At 39.2% G+C, this 11,190-nt stretch overlaps 1 non-coding gene across 1 annotated transcript; it reads left to right on the top strand.

The window, feature by feature from the left end:
• Window positions 1-864: 864 nt before the first annotated feature.
• LOC133378605 (5S ribosomal RNA) lies at window positions 865-983 on the top strand. Its single transcript, XR_009761054.1, has one exon. It is a non-coding gene; the product is annotated as a 5S ribosomal RNA (ribosomal RNA).
• Window positions 984-11,190: the final 10,207 nt, after the last annotated feature.

Raw genomic sequence — 11,190 nt, 5'->3', positions numbered from 1 at the left:
GAAGAAGCAAGGCCATAGCTTGGGGAAGGGTGGTATTTCTGGATCCAACATGACTCTTATCTGGCAGGCAAGTTGAAGGACACATTCCAGCAAGCAAAAGTATTTGAGGATTGTGTAGAGAAGGTGGTGAGGAGAGAGGGGCCTGGGAAGAGTTCTGAGGGCCAGAGACACACACACACAGAGGGCTGAATTTGTTCTGCAGGCTGGAGGTTCCCCACTCCTGCCATACTGTAAATTATTTCCATATGTGTACCTGAGAATTCCTCTCTTCTTCTCCTCCTCCTCCTCCTCCTCCTCTCTGAGTATAATGGAATACAGGCAACAAATACTGACAGAAAATTGAATTTCAGACAAACTGATGGAATGGCACTGTTAGGGACCACATAAGACTGCCACACTATATTTGGAAGGAATATGAGAACAAGCAGCATCTATATTTATTTATTTATTTTTATTTATTTTATTCGATTTATTAGTCGCTCATCTGGCTGGAAACCCAGCCACTCTGAGCGACGTACAAAATAAAGGCATATAAACATCAGACATAAAAGTATATAAACATCAAAAAAGAAGCAATAAAACTAAACAACAAAGTAGAAGCTATCCCCCAACCCACACAGCCCAACCCAAAGATCAGAAAGTCCTCCTAAAGAAGCTCCCTTTTGAAGGCTGGAGGGTGGGGCAAGGCAGGTGGAAGCAGCCTCCCCTGATGGCAACAGAGTCTCTCTCCCCTCATTGTCCTTCTCTTCAGGCAGCTCCCTTTTGAAGGCTGGAGGGTGGGGCAAGGCAGGTGGAAGCAGCCTCCCCTGATGGCAACAGAGTCTCTCTCCCCTCATAATTTTGAGTGAGTCTATGTGAATCTGGGTCTACGGCCATACTACCCTGAACACGCCCAATCTCGTCTGATCTCAGAAGCTAAGCAGGGTCAGGCCTGGTTAGTACTTGGATGGGAGACCACCTGAGAATACCGGGTGTCGTAGGCTCAGAGAAAGGCAATGGTAAACCACCTCTGAATACCTCTTAACATGAAAATTCTATGAATATATATATAAAAAGGTTCATAGGGTCCCCATAAGTTGTAATTGACTTGAAGGCATATAACGACAACAATAATGTGAATCTGGGATATTTGGAATATTTAGGTCTATACAGGAGTTAGAGAAGAAACGTGCATGTGAGAGAGCTTGCAGTAGGTTAGTGTATTTGTATGGGAATGAGAGTCTGAAGTTGGATGCATCAGGGAAAGTGTGAAGGTAGGTCTAGAAAATGTGAGAGTGCAGTCTTAACTGCTACCATTAAACTGCCCTTCATTTATCTTTTTGCTCCAGTGTGCAGAACCTCTTCTGTTTTGTTTTGTGTTTAGTTATGCATCTAACAGACAAATTCACGGAGAGCAAAGCTATCAGTGTCTACTAACCATCATGGCTATGTACTACCTCCACCACTGGAGGGAGTCTGACTATGAATATAGTAGGGCCCTGCTTTTCAGCAGCCTGCTTTTCGACATTCCGCTAATACTGTGGCTTTCAATTAGAGTAAGGCCCCACTCATATGGTGCTTGTTCTGCTTTTATGAAGTTTTTCGGGCGTTGGGCACCATTCTATGGAATGAGTTCCATTTTTCAGCGGGTTTCGCTTTTAGGCAGGGGTCTGGAACGTAACCCGCTGTATGAGTGGGGCCCTACTGTACCAGTTGCTGGGCATCTCAAGTGGGGAGAGTGATGTTTATTTATTATTTATTTATTTATTTTATTTAGTTTAATTTATATACCGCCCGAAGGCTCTCTGGGCGGTGTACAAAAAGATAAAAACAAGCACAATATATAAATACAATAAATACAATAAATAATAATAAAAAAACAAACAAACAATAACGAACCAAACAACATCCAAAATACGGAAATGCTGTTTAAAATACACTTTAAAATGCCTGGGAGTATAAAAAGGTTTTCACCTGGCGCCGAAAAGATAGTAGCGTCGGCGCCAGGCCTTTGTCTTTGTGAACCTTTGTCTTTTTACAACATAAATACACAGGGTTAGACAATATATCACTTGCTCTTCTTCGGTGCTGCTTGTAGGCATCCTAGAGATATTTGGTTGCCCACTGTGAGAACAGGATGCTGGACTAGATGGGGCCTTTGGCCTGATCCAGTAAGGGTCTTCCTCTGTTTTTAAAGAGTTTTTAAATTTCCACCTGTAAAGTGTGAATGTGTGTGGAAATGCATATAACGTGCAGGTATAATTTCCAGAGAATCTCTTGAGCTTCTCCCCTCCCTCCAAAATAATGTATGCAGTAGCAAACTTGGCTTTGTTTCTGTGTGATGCATGAAAGTACCCCACCATTCACTCCTTCATTCCTTCTGTCCTTTCCAGTCCAAGCTTCTTTTGTCACCCCCCGTTTCCAAAAACCTGTTCTCTTTTCTGCTTATTTGTCTTTGTCTTTTCTCTGCACTGGACTTTTCTCTCTCTCTGCACCCCTCACTCATTCTTTCATTTTTATCTTCCTCCCTCATTGCTCCTTGGTTCTTTCCTAAAACTGCCCTTATGATTGTACCTGCCCTCTCTTTCTATGCCTCACACATTCCTCCTGCATCCCTTTCCTCCCAAATCTCAGCCTCAGGAGCCCTTGCAGAGAAAGTTACCATAAAACTGATGGAAAAGGAAAAGTCTGGCAGAAATGCGCAGGAAAGCTAATGGTGTGTTGAGAACCAATTCCCCAGGTTATTCATGTTCCCACTGACTCTTCTTATTTCACAAGGTGTAAATTATATAAATACATTCTTTTCCTTTTTTACATTTTATTTCTTCTTTGCCAAACAAATATCAGAACAGTATAAAACAATACATAACACAACAAAAGAAAGAAAGAAAAAGGAGCATTAATCACATTGTTGCATTTAAAGAAGTCAATTTTGTTGTCCTTTTTTAGTAATTGTTCTCTTTTCCACTTTCAGTTTTCCTATAAAGTCTTTTTAGAGTGGTCCATGTACATACATACATACATACATACATACATACATACATACATACATACATACATACTCTCTCTCTCTCTCTCTCTCTCTCTCTCTCTCTCTCACACACACACACACACACACAAATACTGACACACACACATACCTACACACATTCACATAACCCCATATGCAAAGCTGATTTTTCTTAAATCAACTTCTTAAGTGTACAAATCAAATCTTCGTAGCAATTTAAATGCCTGTTACAATGTACTGACATATAGCTTATACAATCAAAACATATATACATAGATAAAAAAGGGGAAATAAAATAAAATAAATGTTTCAAAATTATAATAATAATAAAAATAAGCAATCAATAAATAAAAAAGTGGTGGAATAGAGAGTTAGTAAGATTAATGTAAGCTTTAAAAAGCATAACATTTACATGGAACGCCATAGAGATCAAGAAATTCACTGTTGGTAGACAGATTTAGCGCAATAAACTCCATAGACTACTCATAATGAGGCATGAGTAGATGGCTAATAGAAATTATGCTCCCGCACTGCTACATAGCTTATAAACATAAACCATTTAATATGAAAGTTGTCTTTTTTATTTGGATTCTGCCTCGCCAATCTTTGTTGCGTTAATTTTTCTATTAAAGCTATGTTCCATACCTGATTGTACCATAATTCTATTAAATCGTAATCAATCTTTTTCCAATGACAAGCAATTACAATTCTTGCTGCCACTTGTAAGGTTACTATTAGAGTGCACTGATAGATTATCTCCTTGGAAAATGGACAAGAGAGCCATAACAGGATCAGACTTCATGTCCTGCCCTGTAATCATCCCAATTTCATGAAACACTTTTTTCAAAATGCCTGAACAGCAGCACATGTCCACCACATATGAAAATAACTTCCACGCTCTGCACACACCCTCCAGCACATCTGTGTAGCAGTATTATTGATTCTATGAAAAACTAATGGAGTTAAATACCACCTATGAATAATCTTATATGAGTTTTCTCACAGTTTTGCTGATATAGAATGAAATGGGAATTTATCCCATAAATTTTCCTATTTTACAGAGTCAATCTCCATATCAACATTTTCCTCCCATTGTTGTCGTAGGCTATCTAGAGTCCCAGTAATTAGATCTAGTAATATTTTATATAAAGATGATAAAGAACCCTTATCATGTTCCCACCAAATACATCTCAAACAAAGTCAATGATTTCTGTCCCTGCTCCTCCACAGAAGGTATTGTTATCAAGTGCTGAACCTGAAGTAACTGATACCAAGGAAATTGATGCGGGTATAGTTTTTCCTGAATTTGTTTTATAGTAAGTGGAACTCCATTCATGAATAAGTCATGTAATATGTAAAGCCCCTTCACCTCCCAACAAGCAAAGTCTGAGAGCTTATTTTGATAATAAAATAGTGGATGGTGAAGAAATGGAATAATAGGAGTTGGCCGAGATATCAAATGCTTCCTCCACAACCTCCAGACAGACATGTCTGCTAATAAGAAGGGGTTATCTAGGAAATGACGGTATTTTCCCCTGTATGCCATAAAAGGTAAAAATCTAATTTTCAATTCCCAGAAGGCTGGACATTCCATAGGCAACCATGAATTAGTCATATCTTTCTTAATTACTGGCAGCAAATTTTCCAAGTGAGCAGCATCATGATACAGTTGCTAATATGGTATTCCTACACCCCCCTGTACTGCCCTCTTATATAAAATAGATAAACCAAGTCTATGCCTTTTCCCTTGATGAGGGAACCTCAGTAACAAATTTGCCAACTTCTTAATTTCTGGGTAGTGATGGCAATTGGGATTGTCCTAAAGAGAAACGATAACTTTGGAAGAACCATCATTTTCACTGCTGCAACTCAGCCCATCCATGAAAGAGGAAAGGGTTTCCAATCCAGCAACAATTTTCTTATATTCTTTATCAAAAGAGTGTAATCAAGTGATTCGATTTTGCTTGCTTTTTTTAGGAATGAAAACCCCAAGATATTTGAGTGTAGAAATGTAAAGTTTTAATTGAGTTACCAGTTGTAGAATTGCTTGTAATTTTGAAGCCAAGTTAAAACATAACATTTCCAATTTATCAAAATTAATTTGTAAGCCAGCCAGAAATCCATATTCCTTTATCATTTCAATAGCCTAGGAATAGCCTGCATAGGATGTTACCAGAACAGCAACATCATCTGCAAACAGATTTAACAGATGTGATTTATCCTTTAAGCAGAATCCCTTAATAAAATTATCAGCCCTCAAAATTTGGGCGAATGGCTCCATTGCCAAAGCAAAGAGTAACGGTGATAGTGGGCAGCCCTGTTTTGTCCCAGTCCCAATTTCAAACATCTGAGAATCTGCTCCATTTACCCGAACACACCCTCTTGAACCCTCATACAGACTCTGTATTGTGCTTATAAAATTCTCACCGAGGTACATTTTCAACAAGACTTGGAAAAGGAACTTCCAGAGAACCTTATCAAAAACCTTGGTTGCATCAAGCAAAATGATTGCCAATGACCTCTTTGTACAGTTACTATAGTGTACTGCATTAAACAACCTGCGTATCAGGTCTACTATAGTCCTACCCCTTACAAAACCTACTTGATCTTGGTGCAGGTAAGTTGGGATTACATTTGCCAACCTGTCTGCTAATATTGAGGTGAATATTTTTGAATCAATATTAATTAAAGATATTGGGCGGTATGTCTCTACTACTTTTCCATTTTTATCTGGCTTTAATATAACTGTGATATGTGACTGCTTCCAAGTTTCTGGGATTGTTCCTCCCCTCAAAATGTCATTAAAAACCAATTTCAGAAATGGCATTAATTCTGTACCAAATACTTTGTAAACAAGTGACTTTCCCAACCTTAATTTCTTAATTGCCCAATCTATTTCCTCAGTCATGATAGAATCATTAAGCCTCTCTTTTTCTGTGGAAATAGTTTTCAGTCCTGCTCTCTGTAAATACTCATTTACTTTATCAAGATTTACATCCACCGATGAATATAATGATTCATGATATTCCTGAAAGCGCTGTGTAATTTTATCTCTTGCAAAAGTTCTAATTCCCCCTTCTAGTAGAATGGAGGAGACAACATTCCTTTGTTTCTTTTTTTAAGCCTATTTGCCAAGAGTCTTGAGTTTTTATTATCAAATTCATAGAAAGTCTTATTAACATATTGCAGAGAGGTTAATATTGCACTTGTGCTTAAGGCATCATATTCTGCCTTTTTCCTTGTCAAAATGCGATATACCTTCATACCATTGTTCCTCTTATACATCTTTTCTAGGGAAATTATTTCATCGAGAAGTAATTTCCTTGAGTGTCCCTAGCTTTCCTGAGTCTGTTTTCCAAAATGAATTTTCCTCTGAGGACTGCCTTTAAGGTATCCCAAAGTACAGCAGGTGGCGATTTAGAATCATGTATCTCAAAGAACATTTTGATTGTTTCCAGTGTTTCATCTCTAACTTCCTTATTTTTCAAGAGTAATGGATTTAAACGCAAAGTGTATGAACAAGGTTTGATGGTGCCAGTTCCAAAGTACAGGTGCATGATCTGATATTAGTATGTGACCAATATTGGTGGACTTCAAATGAGTGGAAAGTGAGGAGGAAATCAGAATGTAATTAATTCTAGTGAAAACCTTATTTTTATACGTGAAACATGTATAGTCTCTACCAGAGCTTGGAAAAGTTACTTTTTTGAACTACAACTCCCATCAGCCCCAGCCAGCATGCCTGGCTGGGACTGATGGGAGTAGTAGTTTAAAAAAGTAACTTTTCCAAGCTCTGGTCTCTACTAACTGGATGATCTAGACGCCAGACATCCAGAAAATCATACTTAAGGAAGAGATCTTTTAGCTTCTCACCTGAGGTAAAGGATATCCTGGATTTCCCCCGTTTTGTCTATATTTGGATTAGCAACTAAATTCAACCCCCCCCCCCAGTATTACTGAGCCTTCCTTAAAGCCATCAAGTGTCATAAGTACATTCTGATGAAAAGGTAAAACTGGCCCTGTTCTGTTAGTAAAAACTATTTTGTTACTGTATAGCTCGAGGAAATGATTTACCTTCCATAATGAATGTAAATGTTGAAAGTTAATGGATGGAACCACAGGGAGAATTTGGTGCCTGCTTAATAATGCTTTCAAGATCCACAAAATGAAAATGATTCGTATCTTCATATCTCTTTTGTAAAAGAATGACTTTATGTATTTAAAAACTTACCCACTAAAACACGTTGCACAAATAATCCAACACTTAAGACCAAAAACAAACTAGGGGTGCTTATAGGAAACAACAAAAAAGTGAATTGAAATCAACCAAACTGACTAATGCTATACTAATGATAGCCCTGTTCAACGCTAAATGTGTATTATCTAATCCTCATTAGGGATGGAAAGATCTGTCCATTTTGGTTCCCTCAGTTTCTCATTTTTCCATTCTTAAATTCGGTTTTCCACACTTATATAATTTATTTTTGTATGTTATTTTCACTCATATTCACTTAAACCTTGTGGTTTAAGAACATACCTATAGCCAACAGATATTTCTATCAAACTTTAACAAACAGGGAAATTGGGCAGCTATAGTGAATGCACCAGGGGAGCAGGAGACCTGACCTCCTCTCTGAGATATTGTACTGCCCTACAAATTAGTAAAAATACAAACACAATTTGGGTTGGTCTTTCACAGTCCAATTAATTTCCTGTGTAGCTTGGAAGAATTTGGTTACGTGCTTCTGAACATATGGTGAGTGGAAGGGAGGAGGAGTGGAGAGGGGAGGGGAAGAGTAAGGGAGAGAAAAGGGGAAGGGGATTGGAAGGGGAGAGGTGAGGGGGAAGGAGGGGTGAGGGGATTGGAGGGGAAGGGAAGGAGGGAGGGGATAGGAGGGAGGAGGGAGGGAGGATAAGTTTGCTCATTTGCATGCATATTGAATTTAATGGAATTTACTGCTGTGCAATAATGCTTAGGATAGGTGAAACTGAACTGGGGGAGTGGGAGGGAGGGGAGAGGGTGGGAAGAGGAGGTGTAGGGAAAAGGGGGGAGAGGGAGGGAGTGGAGGAGATTGGGTGAGTGAGCACTGGGCAGAGGGGAAGCCCCTTTCCTTTCCAAAAGGAAAACACTGTGAACAGTATCGTTATTTGAGAGGATCTTCCCCTCCTTTTTATTCTACAGCAGACACATGTAGTCTCCCAGCCAAATTTAAACCAAAGTTGTCTCTGGCCACATCCACACCAGATATTTATTCCACTTTCAATAGTCATGGTTTCTCCCAACGAATCCTGGGAAGTATAGAAGATGCTGAGAGTTGTTAGGAGATGCCCTACTCTGGCCATTGGAGCTCTTTCAGGGGAATAAGAGTCTCCTAATAACTGTCAGCATCCTTCACAAACTACATTTCCCAGGATTCTTTGGGAGAAGCCATGACTGTTTAAAGTGGAATAAATGTCTGGCATGGGTGTGGCCCCCTGATTAGCCAAGCCAAACAGTTGTTAGTCTGGCTCTTGGAACACTGAAGTTGTTTCTTACTGAGCATGCCTGCACTATCATAGACTCCAATGTTAAAATTCTTAAATGAATTAAAAATCAGTCCTGTATTTTAAAAAAATTTAAACTGCAGAAGATGGTCAGAGTAGGGGCAAGGTCACTAATACAGATTACAGATCCTCTGTAAGCATGGCTGATTTTTAATTAATTTCAACAAATTATGAGACTACAAACAAAAAAAAGTCCAACAGGAGTCTGGATTCCCCCACCCCGTTTTACTCTTTGAACTCTAGATTCTCTCTTGGTGTTTTGTGTATCATCATAAAAACGTAGTGGTTTGTTAAGCAAGCGTTTCTGAGATCAGGAATATGTTTTGTAAAATTGTGTTTTGAAATGAGCTTATGGGAAGCAACAGAACGGCATGGGGGGCATTTTTAATTTAACATAGCGGAATGTGAAAAATCAATGTTGGCTATAGTATACAGCCATTCTCGTGGCTTTATAATATTTATTTTTATGTACACTTTCCCCTAACATATTATTTTTGTAAGCTGTGTTGCAAAATTTGAATAAGTGTGGATTTCAAAGGATTGCAATATTTCTGTTATATTGTTTTGGATTGTGAAGATTTGATACTTCTGGCTTGAAATGTTAACTGAATCGAATTTCTCACCCATCCCTAATCCTCATATAAATGACTTAATTTTTTTTAAATGTTGTTTTGGAGGATTAAAGACCTTTACCCATCACTCCTTTCCTGCCATTGCTGCTGCTGTCGCTCAAGATGATGGCGGAGGAGGAGAGCATTGGGATACAAAATCGTCATGGTTGTACTTCTGCAATGGAATGAGGGAGCATACAAACATGCCCTTTAAACAAAGAAGTCCAACAGCAGAACTTCTGATTCCAGCTTTGCACCTGTAAGAAGCCTGGCTCTGGCTCTTCGTCAATCTCTTGGGGTGTGCAGAAGCTATGACAAAAAGCAAGGAAGAGATCTAGGAAGCAGATGTGGCACAGGGGAAGAGGTGGCCAAGATCTTGGAAATGAACAAAGTGGCTTGGCTGGATAATGGCCAGACAATGGCCTCTGGGGATTGCCGCTGCACCTTGGCATTTGCGGGCTAACCTGGCACCTGAAGGCCGTGTCCTTCCTAGCCTCCACACTACCTTCTGTCATGGACAGGATGTGGAGGAGAGTGACTGGAGAGGTGATAGGGAAAGCATCTATCTATCTATTATCTATCTATGTAATTTTAAAAAGTTGGTTACTTGTACTCTCAGATTTTTGCAGGCACATGTTGATGGCATCTTATATTGTGGGGCTGTGTGGTATGTAAGTAATGATGCAGAGGTGGGGAGATGACCCAAGAGAGGCAGGAATACCAAGTCCACTCAAAAACCAAACACACCTCCAAACTAAGTGAGACATCAGCACTAGGCCACCTTACACCTTACAGATAGGCTGCTATTGCCATGGAAGCTCCAAGCATCATTCTAAACCACTCTAAAATGAATGGAAAGGCGGACTTCCGGGAAGGGTGACTTAGCCTGTGCCTGCTTTTGAGACGGGCTCCTGCCTCAAAAGAAGCTTATTCAGATATATCAGTCAGTTTTTTCTTTTTTTTTTGACTGATTAAACTTCTCCCGGGTAGGGAGAAACGAAGAGATTAACCTCAAAGCCTATTTTTGTTGGGACGACCAGATCTCATTAATTTATGGGACGAGGTCCAGCCGACGAAGGTGGGACGGATTTTTAACAGCAAGCTCTATCTGATAAAGCGAACGTTCACCTTATCTTCTAAGAGAGAACGCACTAACAGGCAAGCACCCTTCTTTCTATATTTTTCTTTTACTTGACTTAAATTGTTGCTGTTTAAAAGAGATTTGCCAGATTGATCAGTTTTTGACATCTCACTGGGGAGCCATAACTTCTCTCTGCTACGCACTAATTAATAGCTTATCTCTGTTTTTGTTGCAAAAAGCTGTCCTGGATTTGCATTCTAAAGATATACACAGAAGAGGGATTTCTATTCCAGATTTTTATTTTGAAAAATATTATACTGTTTTGAGACTACTCTCTTTTTGGTCTATTTTATTTTGACGAATCTGTTTCTTGACGACTGCCATTAATTGTTTCGATCCTGGGAACTGCATTTTGTTTACTTAACTATTGGAGAGATAAGGCTGTCTGCTCTGTTTATACTGTGATGTCACCAAGTTTGGAGTATTAACCCAATTGTTGCTGAAATAAGAAGTGGTTTTCCTATATTTTTCTTTTAAAATGGCAATTAAGAAAGTGGCTGAAAATCTGGAAATAACTATGTTTCAGAAAATAATGGATGAGATTGAGATAATGAAAATTGAATTGAGTAAAATGAAGCAGGAGATTAAAGATATAAGGGTCCCTGTGAGAGAGGTGACCCTGGAAGGGGTCCCTGTGAGAGAGGAGACCCCGGAGATTGGAACAGGGGTCCCTGTGAGAGAGGTGACCCTGGAGACTGGAATAGGGGTCCCTGTGAGAGAGGAGATCCCGGAGATTGGAACCAACGTGGAACAGGAACAAGATTTGGAGTCTATGGACTTTAGAAATAAAATCTATTGTTTGGAACTCAATGTTATCTCTGAAGAAATGAATGAAGATTCTAGAGATAAAGTTATCAATGGCATGGATAATCTTCTGGACTGGAATGATGTGATGGAGCCCAATA

Source organism: Rhineura floridana, chromosome 2, assembly GCF_030035675.1.
Source record: "Rhineura floridana isolate rRhiFlo1 chromosome 2, rRhiFlo1.hap2, whole genome shotgun sequence".
In the NCBI taxonomy this organism is placed as follows: domain Eukaryota; kingdom Metazoa; phylum Chordata; class Lepidosauria; order Squamata; family Rhineuridae; genus Rhineura; species Rhineura floridana.
The sequence above is the reverse complement of the archived record's forward strand: the minus strand, read 5'-3'. Positions and strand labels throughout refer to the sequence as shown.